The sequence below is a fragment of the Chrysemys picta genome, chromosome 9 (assembly GCF_011386835.1).
Source record: "Chrysemys picta bellii isolate R12L10 chromosome 9, ASM1138683v2, whole genome shotgun sequence".
Taxonomy (NCBI): domain Eukaryota; kingdom Metazoa; phylum Chordata; order Testudines; family Emydidae; genus Chrysemys; species Chrysemys picta.
This window is the reverse complement of record NC_088799.1, coordinates 3,130,384-3,149,293: the sequence shown is the minus strand read 5'-3', so window position 1 is coordinate 3,149,293 and position 18,910 is coordinate 3,130,384.

Here is an 18,910-nt window from a genome sequence, read left to right as displayed (position 1 = left end):
CAGTGAGGGGAAGAGCATGGTAGGATTCGGAAATGATTAATTGGACAGTTGTATGGGTAAAGAGAACATCTGGAAGAAAACTCAAGAGTTTTGCAAGGGAGATAGCCCCTCCTGCATTAAGATTTAGGCCAACCTCTAATAATTCATGGTCAGGAATAAACATTTCCTGTGAAAAGTTTTTGGCTTAACTCCCTACTGCAGGTTTCTTGTAACTCTCTTTGAAGTAGCTGGTATGGGCCACTCTCAGAGAGCACTCAGAAAACAGACCTGCGATTTGTACCTCTTTAGCTTTCTGCAGATGTGTACCTGCCCCTTCTGTTCCACGTTTGGTGACTGGCAGGCATATTTTCCACTTCTGGTTCTGCAAAATTTTGCGAGAACAGATGTTCTGAGATTGCAGTCCAAACCGATGGAACGCTCGGGAGAGCAGCTAGTGTCTCACCGTTTTGACTATGTCTTTGTGGTTAGGGCGCTGGACTGGCATCCAGGAGATTAGGGGTCAGTTCCCAGTTCTGTCACTGACTTGTGTGACCTTGGGCACATCCCTCCATCTCTCTGTACTTCAGTTCCCCATCAGTAAATAGGGAATAATACTTCCTGTGTCCCATTTATGATCTGTGTTGTCTACGCAGATGTTAAATTCTTTGGGGGCAGGGTCTCTCGCTTACTACGTGTATGTATAGCACCAAGCACAGTTGGATCCTGATCTTGGTTGTGGCCTTTGGGCTCCATGATAATAATTTCGTAGAGAAATCTCACCTCACAAGATGTTGGGACTGTTGAATCTGTGGTGGAACACTAACCTTGATTAGATTTGGGAACCACAGCCTATTCCTAATCCAGATCAAGACCCAGCAATGCCCCAGCCCATTTTAAAGACATTCCTCTGTATTCAGTGTAGATGTACCCCTAAAGCTGTTTCAATACTTGCTGTGCTGCAGTAGAGAAGTTGAAATCTCCATTGCAATACACTGGCCCTCTAACATGGGCAACTTCGTGGCAGATATTCTAAGTAGTAGATGATTTGGATAAGGGTTTTTTACCCACGGAAGTTTATACCCAAATAAATCTGTTAGTCTGGCAGACTCTTTAGTTTTTCACCGTTTTTAAAGGTGCCACCGGACTCCTTGTTGCTTTTGTGGATACAGACTAACACGGCTACCCCCTGATACTTGGATAGTCTGTATTGATCAAAGGCAAAATTCTCTGGCCCGTGTTATGGAGGAGGTCAGACTAGATGGCCATAGCAGCCCCAAAATCTATGAATCTATGGAAAGAGAAAATTCCCCTAAAATTTATATTTTCCCCTACGATGTTTTCCACTAAATCCAAGCCATTTTGAAAGGAGAGTCTGCCAGAGGAGCTTTGCCGTTAGGGCTACACCTCGTTAATACTGCTCTCCCTTTTGGCTGGCTCTCTGGAGCTGGCAATTTGATTGGCACTTCTCCACCTCTCCTTGGGCGCAGAAGCTGGGCACTTCCATTCTTGGCCAGCAGTCGGGAGACTTGGCAGACTTTGCGGAACTGAGTAAATACATGCAGGGCATCACTTCATTGCTGAACGATGCAGCAGTTGCCTTCACTAATCAATAAAGAATGGAAGAGTCCAAGGATGGGTTAAAAGTGTGTCGGGGCAGCGAGGTGAAGGGCACTGTTCTCATGAGCAGAGAAATATATTAGGGCTTTTATATGTGCCATTCAAATGTTTAGCTAAAACAGTAAGTTCCTCGGAAAGCACTCTGGAAAACAAATCGGACCATATCCATGAACCATCCAGTTCTGGTTCCTGGAACTAGCGTTAGAGGAACTTGTGATGAAAGGGAATAACTTTGTCAGTAATTCAAATACAAGAACAGCAGCTGATTTCAGGCTTTACTCTAGAGCCGGCCGGCAAATGAGTATTCCATATCACAAAGGATTTCGAGATTTCAAAGTCTGGCTTCGTTTGTAACTGTAATGAAACCTGAAATGTTAAAAATTCTCCAGAAAGCAAAATTCTGAAAAAATAATCATGTTGGATTCATTGAAATGTTTTATTTCAGTTTTGACATTCTATTCTATTCTATTCTACTCTACCAAATTTAAAAAGTCAAAATAACAAGTCATTTCAAAACAAACTCAGAATGTTTTGTTGAAAATGTTGAAATGGGATGTTTTGACATTGTTAGAACTTTTTTCATTCCAAAATGAAATTTTAGCAAAATCGATGTGATTTCTCAAAGAATTTCAATTTTGGTGGAACTGCATTTTGACGAGTGCTGGGAAGAGACTTGACTTTACTTCTTGGCACCAGTCACCAGAGTGACAAAAACTAATACCCTGGTATTGCCAGGGTCCAGGATGAGTTATCCACGCCAGTGGCTCTCAACCTTTCCAGATGACTATACCCCTTTTCAGGAGTCTGATTCGTCTGTACCCCCAAATTTCACCTCACTTAAAAACTACTTGCTTACAAAATAAAAAATAAAAATACAAAAGTGTCCCAGCGCACTCTTACTGAAAATTTGTTTACTTTCTCATTTTTACCATATAATTATAAAATAAACCAATTGGAATATACATATTGTCCGTACATTTCAGTGTATAGTATACAGAGCTGTATAAACAAGTCATTGTCTGAATGAAATTTTACTTTGTACTGACTTTGTTAGTGCTTTTTATGGAGCCTGTTATTAAACTAGATAAATATCTCGATGAGTTGATGTACCTCCTGGAAGAGCTCTGCATACCCCAGGGGTACGCGTACCCTGGTTGAGAACCATTGATCCATGCACTCCAATGGTTTTTGTTTCATCTTCTCCTTTATAAAAAAATCAAATGCAAATAAATCCCATCCCCAGGTACAGTTAACACCCATGTACTGATCTGATTCCAGGGTGATTTGTGAAGCTCACTGGCTTTTTGGTTGCTTTGCTAAATTCTAGTTTTCAAAGCAGTTTCACCTGCAGGGGCCTGTTCACCTGCTGTCTGTATAATCCACCTGTTTGTAAAGCCCTTTCCGATCCTTCAGGTCTAAAGGGGATCACAATGTGAGACAGATCTATATTGCAAAAGCTGGATTTGGATCTAGGTCACTGAAGGGTGAGGAGGTTTGAAGTTCTGAACTGTGTTTGAAGTTCTGGTGTTGATCTGAGATAAACCTTAGCTGCAAAAATTGGATCCAGATTTCAATCCAAATTTCCCCAGAGTTCAAGAGAGTTTGTATTCAGTGTTGTAGCTTCGTCCTATCGTTAATCTCTAGGAGATATAAATGTGTATGTGGAGGGATGGTGGTAAACTCATTGGATTTGAGTCACCCTCTTATGTTCAGTGGAAATCATGTCCCTAAAAGAAGCAATCTTTAAAGCAAAGTGGTGCAGATATATTACTACTATGTGAAAAAACCTCATAGTTCTTTCTCTTTTGACGTCTTTTTCAGATCAACCAATCTCTACTGAATAGCACTGAATATGAAAGTTCCTTTTTCACCAAGTGTATGGTTGGTGATGTGTACTGAAGGAGCAACGTGGTACTGACATTTTGTATTGGCCTTCAGGGCTTTATTGGATGTCAGCGTGTTTGATAGGATCATGAAGTATTTGAACACTAGAGGGCTTCCTCAAATCACTCCCAATAGCCTCAAACACACAAGTTGAGAAAGAGCTTGTCTGAGTAAATCAGGGAGATATTGCTCTCAGTTTTTTAAATCAGGATTAAGTTTGAAGGGGGAGGTGAGTAGAAATAGAAATTAGTACATTCAATCATACTAAGACAGGCTAAGACTAGGTTAAGCTTCCTTTCAACAGCATGAGGGTGTCTGTGTATGATTCTCTTAAGATTAGAGCTGGGAGAAGAACTTATGTGATGATTTCTGCCTCTTTTTCTATTTGAGAATTGCCCGGGAGCAGCGGACAATTGTCTTCAATTTATTCAGTGTGCAAAACTATTCACCAAATCATTTCTGTGAGTAACTCTTGGTCTGTAGGTCCATCAATGGCTATTAGCCAGGATGGGCAGGGATGGTGTCCCGAGCCTCTGTTGGCCAGAAGCTGGGAATGGGCGACAGGGGATGGATCACTTGATGATTACCTGTTCTGTTCATTCCCTCTGGGGCACCTGGCATTAGCCACTGTCGGAAGACAGAATACTGAGCTAGATGGACCTTTGGTCTGACCCAGTATGGCCGTTCTTATGTAGCTTGTTCATGAACAGTATATAGAGAATCCTCTCCCACCAACATGTTGAAAATTTGAATCATGTTGGTTAGTTTGGATTGGACACTCCGATCATATGATATAGACTTGTTCCCTGATTGGAACAACATAATTCTAGATTCTGATTTCAGGTGTGAAAACCAGTATTGCCAGCTCCATGAGTTAAAAAATCACGAGTTAGGCCCTAAAAATCATGAGATTGATTTTAAATTATGAGATTTTTTTTTTTTAAAAGAAGGAATTTATTTGCCTTTTAGAACTGAACCTTTAAGGGGTCATGTTTTCAAGGTTTTCTCTGCAACCATAAGTGCTAGAAACTTACTTCCATTAAAAATGAAAGCTGAGGTTCTTGTGTAATCTCCTGACTCCGGGGGTTGAAACTTTAAGAAAAGTACCTAATATTACAAGAGTGGTGATAAAATTCTGAGAATTCGCAACACTGGAAACTCATCCTTATTGATGCAAATTTCCTCCCAGCGAATCTCTCCAGTCTAACGCTGCTGTAACACCGTTTTCCCAGCCGATTTACCAAAAACGAGTGCCTCAAGTTAGGCTCCCAAACCCTTATTTAAGTAGCAAATTAAGGATACAGGAGCCTCACTTTAGGCACCCATTTTGGAAAAACTTGCCCTTAGCGTGATTTTCCATTTCCAATGAATCTCCTTCCTTAATCCCCAGCAGTTGCTAGGAGAGGTATCAATCTAACGTTGCATTTAAAAGTGTGACCAGAAAAACCTCCCTGTTAGACTTTTGTGGTTTCATTTCAGGATCTCAGCTCCCATTTAAACATTGTTCTCTGAAGCTCTGCAGTCAGCATGAACTGTAATATTCCTGGTGTGCACAGTATTAACAGTCTCTTAATATGTCTGATTGTATTATATTTTCCTTTAGTCATGCTCACAGACACACACTGAGCTTTCCTCCAAATCTGACAGGAGGGAGATGTTAAGCCGTCAGTTCTATAGAGGTGCAAATTAATTAGCATTCACCTATTTTTGTTCTTTAGCATATATTTGTTAGGATACCAATATTCCATTGTACACCACCTTTTCATACCAAAGTGCTTTCCAAACTCTAGAGACAGAAATAATTTCACCTGCCACTAGAAATGCAGCTTCCTCTGGGGAGGAATGAGGCAGTCATTTTACAGTGGACAACAGCACTATACAACAGTGTAGGGCAGGAAGTGCAGTAGAGTATCATATTGTACCATGATTTCAACAATTTCCATCCCACCATCAACCTCAGCCTAGACCAGTCCACACAAGTGGTCCATTTCCTTAACACTACTGTGTTAATAAGCGATGGTCACAAAAACACCACCCTACACTGACCGCTATATTTACCTACATGCCTCCAGCTTCCATCCAGGACACACCACACGATCCATTGTCTACAGCCAGGGCTGGCTCCAGGGTTTTGGCCGCCCCAAGCAGCCAAAAAAAAAAAAAGCCGCGATCGCGATCCAGATCTGCAGCAGCAATTCGGCGGGAGGTCCTTCGCTCCAAGCGGGAGTGAGGGACTGTCCACCGAATTGCCGCCGAATAGCTGGACCTGCCGCCGCTCTCCGGAGTGGCCACCCCAAGCACCTGCTTGCCAAGCTGGTGCCTGGAACCGGCCCTGTCTACAGCCAAGCTCTAAGATACAACCGCGTTTGCTCCAGTCCCTCAGACAGAGACAAACACCTACAAGATCTCTATCAAGCATTCTTAAAACTACAGTATCCACCTGTTGAAGTGAAAAAACAGATTGACAGAGCCAGAAGGGTACCCAGAAGTCACCTACTACAGGACAGGCCCAACAAAGAAAATAACAGAATGCCACTAGCCGTCACCTTCAGCCCCCAACTAGAACCTCTCCGGTGCATCATGAAAGATCTACAACCTGTCCTGAAAGATGATCCCTGACTCTCATAGATCTTGAGAGACAGACCTGTCCTCACTTACTGACAGCCCCCAACTTGAAGCAAATAATCACCAGCAACCACACACCACAGAACAAAAACACTGACCCAGGAACTTATCCTTGCAACAAAGGCCGATGCCAACTCTGTCCACATATCTATTCAAGTGACACCATCATAGGACCTAATCACATCAGCCACACCATCAGGGGCTCATTCACCTGCACATCTACCAATGTGATATATGCCATCATGTGCCAGCAATGCCCCTCTGCCGTGTACATTGGCCAAACCGGACAGTCTCTACGCAAAAGAATAAATGGACACAAATCTGACATCAGGAATCATAACGTTCAAAAACCTGTAGGAGAACACTTCAACCTCTCGGGTCACTCAGTAACAGACTTAAAGGTGGCAATATTGCAACAGAAAAGCTTCAAAAACAGACTCCAACGAGAAACTGCTGAACTTGAATTAATATGCAAATTAGACACCATCAACTCAGGTTTGAATAGAGACTGGGAATGGCTGAGCCATTACACACATTGAATCTATTTCCCCATGTTAAGTATCCTCACACCTTGTTGTCAAAGTGTCTGAAATGGGCCATCTTGATTATCACTACAAACGTTTTTTTTTTCCTGCTGCTGATTATAGCTCATCTTAATTAATTAGCCTCTTAGAGTGGGTAGTACAACCCCCACCTTTTCATGTTATCTGTATGTATATATATCTCCTTGCTATGTGTTCCATTCTGTGCATCCGATCAAGTGGGCTATAGCCCACAAAAGCTTATGCTCAAATCAATTTGTTAGTCTCTACTGTGCCACAAGTACTCCTGTTCATATTGTACTGCCTCTCCAAAGGGGAATTTAAGTAGGCAGAATGTAATTACTTGAGCAGGAGAATTTGGCTGTCACACCAGGGCTAGCACTTTTCCACTTTCACAGCGTGACAAAGTGATCAGGACTTTGGTTTTGTATCTCATTAGAAAGAAGGATAACTGACAGGGAAAGGTACTGTCTGCTTGAGCGAGTCAAAATGTAGAAAGAAATCAAAGGAATTTTGGCAAAATCAAAATCATTTTTCATGCTCCTGTATGTTGTAACTGTCTGATTATTCATTTTCTGAATTTTCCACAGATTTTTTTTAATTAAAAAAAAAAAATCTTTGGAAGTGGACATTTCCAAGAATGGATTTTTTTTCTCTCTTTTGAACTCAAAAGTGTTTGAAAATTAAATGGTTCACTTTTATAAAAAAGAATTAGCAGTGTGACCACAACAGATAAATAAAGAATCCAAAGAATAACTAAAATAATTTTGCTGTTGTTGTTAAAAATCTCCACTGACACCTTTTTTGAAAAGTGGAAATGGTTTGTCCAAAAGAAAAATTCCATTTTGAGCACAAATAAAAAATATTAGATGTGGCTTAGGCAAAATCCAAGGCCATATTGTTCCAGTTTAGACTCCAGTCCTCAGAACCCTTAAACACATCCTTACCTTTTAATATTGAGTAGTTCCTCTGAAGTCAATAAGACTACTCACAGGCTTAAAAAGTGAAGTATGTGCTTAAGAGTTTGCAGGATTGGCTCCTTTATTTGCTAAGTCTTGAGAGAAAGAAACAAAGTAGTTAAAAATGGTAACAACATTTTGTGGAGTTTCCTCCCATTTTTTGTTGTTGTTGAAATTTGAAATTTCAATGAAAATATTGGTCAGAAAATCTAAATTTGGAAAATTCTATCCAGCTTTCGCTAAAAGTAAGTAGCAGACATCAGTAGTTTTAAAAATGTAGCCTTGTTGATAAGCCAGCAGTGCCTGTGCCAATTACTACTATTATTGATTATTTGGATGACACCAGCTTCTAGAGGCCCCACCTGAGATCACAGCCCTGTTGTGCTGAGCTCTGTGCAAACACTTAGGGTATGTCTACAGTGGCAGAATTACAGCGCCGGCAGTTACAGCACTGCTCACAGAGCGCTGAAGGGAAACCGCTGTTGTGTGTTCACACTGTCAGCTTCCTGGACAATAGCGTGTTCACACTTGCGGCACTTGCAGAAGTATTCGGAGCGGTGCACTCTGGGCAGCTATCCCACAGAGCATCTCTGCCTTTTCTGCCGCTAAGAGTTGTGGGAAGGCAGAGGGGGTCGTGGGGCATCCTGGGTCCTGTCCCAATGCCCCGTGATGCATTGCTTTGCATCCCAGCAATCCCTGTGCTTCCGTCCACATTTGGCACCATCTTTCAATGGTTTGTGTACTGCGCGCTCTGCCTCTTCGGTCTGTAGGAATGGATCCCGAGCTGCTGACCAGTACGCTGCTCGCACTGACCAACACGTCACGAGTGGCAGTGGAGTTATTCCTTAAACTACAAAGGCAAGAGAAGTGCGAGATTGATCTCGGCACATGTAGAAGCTACGACACGAGATTGCTTGTGGCATTCACAGAGGTGCTGACCACAGTGATACGCCACTTTTGGGCTCGTGAAACAAGCACTGAATGGTGGGATCACATCGTCATGCACGTCTGGGATGATGAGCAGTGGCTGCAGAACTTTTGGATGAGGAAAGCCACATTCACGGGACGGTGTGATGAGCTATCCCCAGCCCTGTGGCGCAAGGACACAAGAATGAGAGCTGCCCTGTCATTGGAGAAGCGTGTGGTGATTGCACTGTGGAAGCTGGCTACTCCAGACTGCTACAGATTGGTCACTAACCAGTTTGGAGTGGGAAAGTCGACCGTTGGACTCGTGTTGACAGAAGTGCGCAGGACCATTAATCACATCCTGTTCCAAAAGACCATGACTCTGGGCAATGTGCGTGATGTTGTGGATAGCTTTGCACAAATGGACTCCCCTAACTGAGGAGGGGGCGACAGATGACACGCATATTCCAGTTCTGGCACCAGACCACTTAGCCACCGAGTACACTAATTGCAAGGGGTATTTCTCTATGGTTCTCCAGGCGCTTGTGGATCGCCATGAGCGTTTCACAGACATTAATGCAGCCTGCTCCGGAAAGGTGCAAGACGCACGCATCTTTCGGAACACTGCCCTGTTCAGGAAGCTGCAAGCAGGGACTTTCTTCCCGGATCAGAAGATCACCGTATGGGAAGTTGAAATGCCCATTGTGATCCTGGGAGACTCCACCTACCTCTTAATGCATTGGCTTATGAAGCCATACGTGGGGCACCTTGACAGCAGCAAAGAGCAGTTCAACAACAGACTGAGCAGGTGCAGAATGACTGCTGAGTGTGCTTTTGGCCTTTAAAAGCCTGCTGGTGCTGCCTATATGGGAGGCTGGACCTGGCCAATGACAATATCCCTGTGCTTATAGCCGTGTGCTGTACGCTCCATAATATTTGTGAAGGGGAGGGTGAAAGCTTCACTCAGGGCTGGACCACTGAGGCTCAGTGCTTGGAGGCTGAATTTGAGCAGCCAGAGACCAGGGCTATTAGAGGGGTGCAGCGCGGGGCCAGAAGGATCAGGGATGCCTTGAGGCAGCAATTTGAAGCTGAAAGACACTAATATTTGTTACTATGCTTAGGAGTGCAGTGCTTGTAATGCTAGGTGGTGATTGTGATTGGTGCAGACGATGCACTATGAAGGTTTAAGAAAATTGCCTGTTGCTTTGCAGGGCTCTGTTTGCTTTCAATTAATGGAATAAAGATTGCTTTCAAATCAAAACAATTATTTTATTAAAACAACTGGAGGAAAGAGACAAACAAAAAAAACACATCAGCACTGAAGGAGATGGGAAAGGGAGGGTCCCAGGAGGAGGTGGGGTCCCAGGACGGTTAAAGATTTGTGTATGTCCAGGGATCGTATCCAACCTTCTCCTTTGGAGTATAGTGCAGCGGGTACTGTACTTCAGCAGGACTAAACTGCAGAGGGACGGGTGTTGAGTGCAGGTGGTACTGGGAGTCTGCAGGACTGGACTGTAACAGGGGAGGAGAGGAATGCCGCGGGTACAGACTGGAGCCAGGAGGGTGATAAGAGTGTGTTGGTGGTGTCTGGGGGGCACATGGGAAAGAGTTTTGCGACAGCGGCTGCAGGGGAGGGCGGGCGCACAGCTGCTCGGTTTGCAGTGCTAGTAGCACTGGAGCATGTCCGTGTGGTGCTCCGTAACTGTTAAGAGCCGCCCTGTGGCTTCATTCTGGTGCACCGCGTTCTCCTTTCTGTCCCTCTTCTCGCTGTCCCGCCACTCCTTCAGTTCTTGTTTTCAGGCCGCGGAGTGCATCATGACGTCACGCAGAAAGTCCATTTTAGTTCTTCGTGGCCACTTCCTAATTCTGCGCAGCCGTTCAGCCGGCGATAACAAAGAGGGAGGCTGGGCTCCCAAGGTCATATCTGTGAAGCCAAAATGCAACATTTTACAGAAGCAGTATTGTTTGCAACACACAGACCACTGATTTAAAACACAGCCACTATTCACGTACCCGTCACTAACTGGCTGACCCCAGGCAAGCACACATGAGCCACAAGACCCCCAAAATGGTGAGTAACCGCAGGGGCAGGGGAAATCAGTGTTCCAGGACCGTACTGTACACTGGGCTCTCTTGGGGAGAGCCAGCACTGGGGGTGGGGTGAGCCTTATAATCATTCCTGTCCCCACATTTTCCACAGGCTGTGTTCATTGTGGAAGATATCTCGCTGCTGAGGGTGAGCAGGGAATCAAGGGAGGGTCTTCTCCAAAACTCTGGCTTCCACCCTGGCCCTTATGCAGCTTGCCTGTGTGCAGCAATGGTTCCCCCCCCCCCCCATGATCGCACAACGGCGTGGGAAAGTTACCCTTAATGGGGCAAGAAACAAAGCCGCTCTGCTAAAGAACCTGCGGTAGCGGATTGCCCAGTATCTCCATGAGAGTTTCCTGGAGATCTCTGAGGCAGATTCCTGTGAAGTGAAGGAGTCAATCAACAGCCTGTTCCGCCGCTCAGACTAGGCATGTGGTGGTACACGCATCATACAGACACAAGCCTGCTTTCTGCAACCCCCTACCCCCAACAACTCGCTTCAGCGATTCCCAAAATCAAAGCCACTTACCGGGGGCCTCCTCTCCTGTTTGTGCTTTGCCAAGATCCGACAGCTGTGACTGGCTAGCCTCCTCTGGGGTAGACAAGAGCTCCCGGCTGCATGCATCTCTGACCTCCGAGTCGTCCTCTGCCTCTGGGTCCCCCTCCTGCTCCTCACCCAAGATTTCCTTCTTCTGGCTCGGTCCACTCTCAACTGGCACATGAGCTACCAAAGTATCCACAGTGGCCTTCGCAGTGGAGGTGGGGTCGCCACCGATATCATGTCCAGCTCTTGGTAGAACCGGCAGCTCGTGGGCGCAGCACTGGAGAAGCAGTTTGCCTCCCGCACCTTGTGGTAGGCATTCTGCAGCTCCTTCACTTTGGCCCTGCACTGCAGTGTGTCCCGATCATGGCCCCTTTCTGTCATGCATCTAGAAATCTGGCCATAGGTATCATAATTCCTACGACTGGAGCACAGCTGGGACTGGACGGCCTCCTCTCCCCAATGCTGATGAGGTCCAGCAGCTCAGCATTGCTCCAAGCGGGGGATCGCCTGGTGCGTGGAGCAGGAATGGCCACCTGGAAAGATGTGCTGGGACCACTACACACGTCACCGAGCAAACAGGAAGGGGACTTTCAACATTCCCAAGGAATTTGAGGGGTGGGGCTCACGGCTGGTCACCTGAGGGCAGGGCAGTAGAGTCAGGGCCGTCCTTAGGCATACGCAGCGTACGCGGTTGCGCATGGCACCCGAAAATTTGGGGCACCATTCTCCTCACTGGCCGCGGCTGGAATCCTCTCTTCTCCGGCCCCTCCCCCATGCTGGGTTGGCGGGACCCCAACCCCGACCTCTCCCTCACTCTGTCCTCAGCCGGCCGAGGGCTCCAGCCTCCGGCTCTGCCGCCCCAGCCCTGGGGAGCCCAGAGTGGAGTCCCTTCCTGGATCCTGCCTGCACCACTTGGTCTCTGGTGGGGGCCAAGCCGGGGCCAGGACAGGAGGAGCCAAGCTTCCACATGAGTCAGTGGTGGGGGAGCCGGGCCGAGCGAGGAGGGGACTTAAAGTGACATTGCGCTCACTGTCTCACACACACACTCACCTGTCTCTCTCACACACAGACACTGCCTCTCACGAATCCCCCAATATAGATTGTCACACACACACACACACACACACACAGAGTCTCAAACACACACTCTGTCACACAGTCCCCCAACACACAGGCTCTCTCTGTCTCTCTCTCACATGCACTGGCTCTCTCTCACACACACATACACAGTCTGTCACTCATGCACACACACACACACTTGTATTATTGTTGTTATTACTGCTTGGTACTCAGGGCCGGCTCCAGCTTTTTTGCCGCCCCAAGCAGTGAAGCGGGGAAAAAAAAAACGATAAAAGATAGAGCCGATCGGCGGCATGTCGGCGGCAGCTCAGTCGTGCCACTTCATTCTTCGGTGGTAATTCAGTGGTGGGTCCTTCACTCCCTCTCTTCCTCTTCGGCGGCAGCTCAAAGAGGAAGAGAGGGACTGAGGGACGTGCCGCCGAATTGCTGCTGAAGACCCGGACGTGCGCCCCTTTCCATTGGCCGCCCCAAGCACCTGCTTCCTTCGCTGGTGCCTGGAGCCGGGCCTGTTGTTACTTCCTGTCCAAATGCTCGTGGTGAGCCAGGAATGGCGAGGGGCTGCAGGAGGGCCGTGGGCTCTGGCAAGATGCAGCCCCCCTGTGACAGCGCAAAGCCCGCCTTGAGCCACTGCCGCAGCGTTTGCTGTGTACAAAGCTCAGTGTGTGTCAGCAATGGGGGGAAGGGTTCTGGGGGTCCACAGGCGGGGGTGGTGACTGGGCCCCCTTGACACACTGGGGTCAGCGGCGCCGGCTGGGGACCGCTTTCATTGGAGCCTAGGGGCACCAGTTTAATAATACTGCGTAGGGCCCCATAAATCCTAAGGATGGCCCTGAGTAGAGTTGAAACCGATGACCAGAGAGGTGAGAACAGGCATTGTGGGACACCTCCCGGAGGCCAAGCACAGTGCTGTAATCGCCATGGGGTCTACACTGGCACTGCGGTGCTGTACCCCCGGCGCAGGAAGCTCTACGCCTCTCATCGGGGTGGTTTTTCTACAGCGCTGCAACTGGGCAATTTCTGCGCACTACGTGGCTTGGCAGCGGCTAAGGGGCTGCGCACTAAGTGACTTGGGAGTTACAACGCAGAAAGCTGCTTTATTGCGCAGAAACTTACCAGTGTAGACAAGGCCTGAGTCAGACTGTCACTGTGTGGTAGAACTTCCAAGCTGAATAGACAAGGCAGAGAAAGAGTGGGTCAGGTAGCAGCAACAGAACGGATAGTCCAGTGGTTAGGGACCTAGCCTCAGCCAGGATGACCCAGGTTTAATTCCTGCTCTGCCACAGATTTCCCCGGTGACTGTGGGGAAATCATTTCGCTTCTGTGTGGCTCAGCTGCCCATCTATGCAACGGAGATAACAGTCCTGCCCTGAGAGGTGCTCAGTGATGGGAGCTGATGTGGCAAAGTGGCTTGCCCAGAGTCACCCGTCAAGTTGGTTGCAGAGTTCGGGGTAGAACTGTCAGGCCAGGACCCTACCCACTGAAGTGCACTGCCTCTTTACCCATTCACCGCAAGAAGGGAATTCAGCGAGAGCAGGACAATATTTTTTCAGGGAATAGCAAATTTGCCGAAAAATGCATTTTTCTGGGCATCAAAACTATTTGAGAATTCGGGTCGAGTTCAGTGCATAGTTCTGGCTAGAAACTATTTTTTGAAAAAAGTCAAACCAGTTTGTTTTGGCCATTTGGAAATGAAACATTTCAGGTTTTAATTCGAAATTGGGTCCCGCCCCCAAATTTAACGAAGTAAAAAAAAAAAAAAAAAAGTTGAAAAACACCTGAAAATGACCCAAAATAAAACAAAAAACAAACAAACAAAAAATGGTTTCAGGTTGAATAAAACATTCTAGCCTCAGTTGGCCAGAGTCTGACCTTCATTACACTGGTGAAAATCAAATGGAATTCCACGGAAATCAAGGGAGTTACTCTGTGAGTAACCTACCTAAATCTGGGCTATCATTAAACATCTTCCGACTTGCTACCTTGGCTCAGTTACAACGAGATGAAGAGAGATTTTTCCTTTAAAGAAAACATTTGGTAAAACTTCTTCCAGGGCTCACACATAGGCAAAAATATTCTGACAGAAGCTCTTATGCTTTGCATCTTGAGCAGTGAGCTTTGCGTTTCTCATTGTACAACCTTCTAGAAATTGGGCTGTTTGCATGATTTAGCCCACTCGTTCCAACGCTTGCTAGTACATAAACCAGAACGTGAGTGTAAAACAGATCAGTGTTGTGTTCCGCGAGCTTACCTTGCAATGGTGCTTTCCACTCTGCATAGCACACTGAGGCTTTATGTATTCATTTCTCATTGCTTGGTAGCTATACTACTACTTTGTGTTTGACGGGCTCATAATCAGTGAGATAATCAGGTCCCCCTTCACGGTGTAACAAGAGACCTTAAATCACAGAACTGGGGAATCAAAGGCAGAATTATGTTAGAAGTTAACACTCTGCCAGCAACCAGACTCACAGCAATTGGTTAAGGAGGGCCATCCCAGTAGACTTTCATTCACCAGACTTCTTGAGTTGACCTGCTAGCATTTTCCCCTCCCCCTCTCCTTCCTCTTTATTTTCTTTATTTTTTTCCCCCTCGAGTCTCTTTTGATTTCACGCTGGCTTTTTAAATTGAGGATAAAGTTAATTCACCTAACAATGCCACAGCTGGAATTAAATATGGCTGGTTGCCTATGTGGAGGGGAGGGGCCGGTACTGGCCGGGGATGCTTATTGGATCCCCTAACACCCTTAAGGGCTGTTGCTGATTCACTGGCGGTGCCTCTAGCGACAAAGCAAGAAGTTAACTAATTACGAACATATGGTTCAGCAGCGCTCGACTCAGCAGACACCTTGTTAGCTAGGAGCCGGCTAGGTGTTCTGAAGGAGTGAAGGGCAAAGTTTTGGGTAGAAGGTGTGGTTCGAATCCCACCGACAAGCCTAAGGGAGACTTGATTGATCCTAATCTATTCTTTTTGTTAGGCGGCAGCATGCTGCTGGCAGGAACAGCTTGGTAATAACAGAGATTTGCGGCCTGTAAGTCCTTGTGGTTACGGTCAGCACGCGACACTCAGCCGGCTCCTCGCATGCCCCTTGCTTAATTGGTCTCGATGGTGGGAACTGAAATGAGACGGTAGTTCAAGGTGCAACACATGGTCTACCTGAAATTGCACCCTGCAAGCTGTAGCACAGATGTCACCCCTGTAGCAGCGGGCTTACCACAAGGGGTGCCGGAGTGTCTGTAGGGAAAGGGGCAGGGGACCTCTGAGGGGATCTGCGGATTTTCACTGCTTAATGTAGAATTAATTAGAGGGAAGTTTAGGGAGATACACACACAATTTATTAGGAAACATGTCAGGCAAGACTGCAGCTGTGCCTGCACTGAGGAGTTGGCAGGCATCGAATGGACATAGGAAAGCCTTTTGGGGGGGCATATCAGCTAGTGGGGTGCATGTCTGCCATGTCTATCTGTCTAGCTATCATGCACAAATTGCTGTGGTGTCTGGGCACGGTGTGTTATTTGAAATAGGCTATCTTTTGATGCTGATTTCATTCTGACCATCAGTGGTCTCAAGGAAGCGTGGGTCTGTAATTGCCTGGAATGTAATTCATTTTGAAACACTCTTTGATAGCTCATGCAGTTTGTTTAGCTACCCTGGCAATGCTGTTGCATCTCAAAGCAGGGCTGGCAGTTGGGTTTTAATACTGGACAGTGGGAACCGAGCGAACGTCATGGGGGAATGGTATGGCTGTGTCAATGGGGGGGTGCTCTCAGCCCAGTTAGAAGCAAAACACAGATGGGCCCAGGGTGGAGATAAAGCAGCATCTGACACTGAAATCTGACCTTGAACGGCAGGATTGAGAAGTCCAAATAAAGACAGACCAACTTATTACCGTGTGTCTTGGATGTGCGTTTCAGCATCATTGTTAGCAGCATTGGAACTTAAAAGATCAGAGAACTTACAGACACCCCATCCCCCCACTCTTCTGCAAGGTAGGAAGGGTTGGTGTTATATATTCTGAGGGTGGCCAGTTGGGAAGTGTTCTGCTGTCTCATTGACCCCCTCTCCACCACCCACATCAGAATTTGCTAATTGTTTTGGCCATGCCCACACCACCTAGGCCCACCCTAAGCCTTATCACAGGGTTACCAGTTCTCATGATTTTAGTCACTGAGTCATAGAGTTTAAGACCAGAAGGGACTACTGGATCATCTAGTCTGACCTCCTGTACAGCACAGGCCATATAATTTCACCCAGTTACCCCTGTATTAAGCCCACTAAGTTGGGTTTGACTAAGCATCTCTTTCAGAAAGGTAGCCAGTCTGAATTGGAAGACAGCAAGAGATGGAGAATGTGCTGCTTCCTTGGTAGTTTGTTCCAATGGTTAGTCACCTTCCGTGTTAAAAACCTGTGCCTAATTTCTAATTTGAATTTGTCTGGGGGAAAGTTTGAAAATGTGAAACCTAAAAGCTCAAAGACCAGAAGTCCAATAAAGAAACCCTGACTGCTGATTAGTATTTAGAACCCCCATGATTTTAAGCCAATCTCATAATTTGGGGGGGCCTAACTCATGATTTATGAAAACTTGGGGTTGATGATACTATGCTGTAAACCTGGGTGCATTCATGCATGCACATCTTGACACCAACCGGACCTGCTATTTATATTAGGAGCTCCATTGTTGGGTGCAACCAAACTGCAATTGGAGCTGAACCCAAGTGGGGAAACAAAGCGATAAGGACTATGTTTTTGTCACACAATTGTACAGCACCTCACACACCCTGGGGCCTGATCCAGGATGGGAGCCCATATGTGCTACCTCAATACTCAGAATAATAGTAATACATTGGAATATTAGAGAGACAAGGTGGGTGAGATGAGGAAGAACTCTGTGTGGCTCAAAAGCTCGTCTCTCTCACCAACGGAAGTTAGTCCAACAAAAGATATGACCTCACCCATCTTGTCTCTCTAATATCCTGGGACCGACATGGCTACAACAACACTGCATACATAAATTGCAATAGATCATCAATGGGCGAAGTCAACTTGATTCTGAAATTTCACTCAACATATCACGGTAAAAATCAGTCGGCGGTAACAGGAATATTTCTTTCTATATATTTATTTATTTCTGTTGATTTACAGGTGTCATCACGTCTGTCCTTTGCTGACACATTGTCAAAATACTAGTAGCTGAAAGCCTGTGCTGTCACCTGGGTGGGGCAATTGGGCCAAGTAACCTACCATTGGCGCAGTCTCCCTCATGCCCCAATGAAATTGCTGCAGGCAAATTCACTGTGGAATAAAGGTGTTGATTGGTTGAGTTACCGCTGCTATCACAATGGTGGAGGACTCTTGGTATGGCATAGATACACGCCTAACTATAGTTGTACACTGCACAGGTGTAATTCATAAAGTAAAAATGGCTGAGAACTTAAAAAATTGGATGGTAACAGATTGTGAATCCTGGTGATGACTGAACCGGGTGATATTCTAAAAAAAACCCCCCAAAAAACCCAGCCTACTACCCACACTTGTAGCTGTTTTCATCACTTCACTCTGACTCAACATACTCTGGGCTTTACAGTGACACATAGACAGAGTGACAATCCTGGAATCTCATTATATAGATAATTATATAAACAGAATCTCTCAGGAACCTCCCTTCGCCATATAATTAACAGAATAATCACCTGGCTCAGGTGTTGCCCAAGGACTGATGGAGTAATTGTATGATTGTGTCTGTGTGAAGACCAAGTAAAATTTAAAAAGGAGCTGGTTCAACAGTGCTTGGGTAACATGGAGCCATAGAAAACCTTAACAGACAGATAGAGATATCCAAAATTTTGTAGTTAGTCTCATTCACTCCATCTATTCTACAGGGCCAGAATTCTCATTTTCTCCCACTGCTACGTTTTGTATCAGAAGAAATGGAGGCAGATACCAGAAATAGGTGGTGTCAGAACTACCCAGAGCCCAGTATGTCTCCCATCAGCATTTGTTTTAATCGCTGGAGCATAAGTACCTCCCCAGGGAATATTAAAGATGAAAGAGCTACTCTCCAGTAGTATATGCAAGGGGGGTGCAGAGGGAAATTAATCAAGTGTAGTAGCCTGGAAAAACTCTTCTCTGCAGAGTGTGATGATGTCAGTTTCAGCAGGAGAACTGGAAGGAAATCAGAGCAAAGCGGCTGACCAGAGCAGTGTGTGAGGTGGCTGATTCTGCATGAGTCTGTTCAGGAATTCATTCTGGGGGAAAGATCTAGGGGGAAAAAGGGGAAGTTTGTATTTTGCCAGTATGTACCGCTTTGAGCCATGATAGTGATCACTGAGGTTCTGCAGGTCATCTCCTGCCTTTATGGAAAATCCCAGCCCACCATAAGGTTGGAATGTGGATGTCCGGAGTTGAGCTGATTTCTGCGGAGATCTGAAAGGAAGTTTCTTTCCCCCCATCTACAGAATGACACAACTGTTTAGGTGACATGCTGTGTATTGAAACTTTCCAGAGAGTTATCCGCTTTGGCCATTGTCAGAGGCAGGATGCCAGGTCAGATGGATGAGTGATCTGAGTCTGTATGGGTAAGCCCAGCACGGTGCAGAACATTTAAGTGTGCCATTCCCTTTTCCCCAGGTGCTACGACTGTGTAGTCCACTGAGGGAAGGGGCTAATACCTTTTCTATAATTCAGACCAG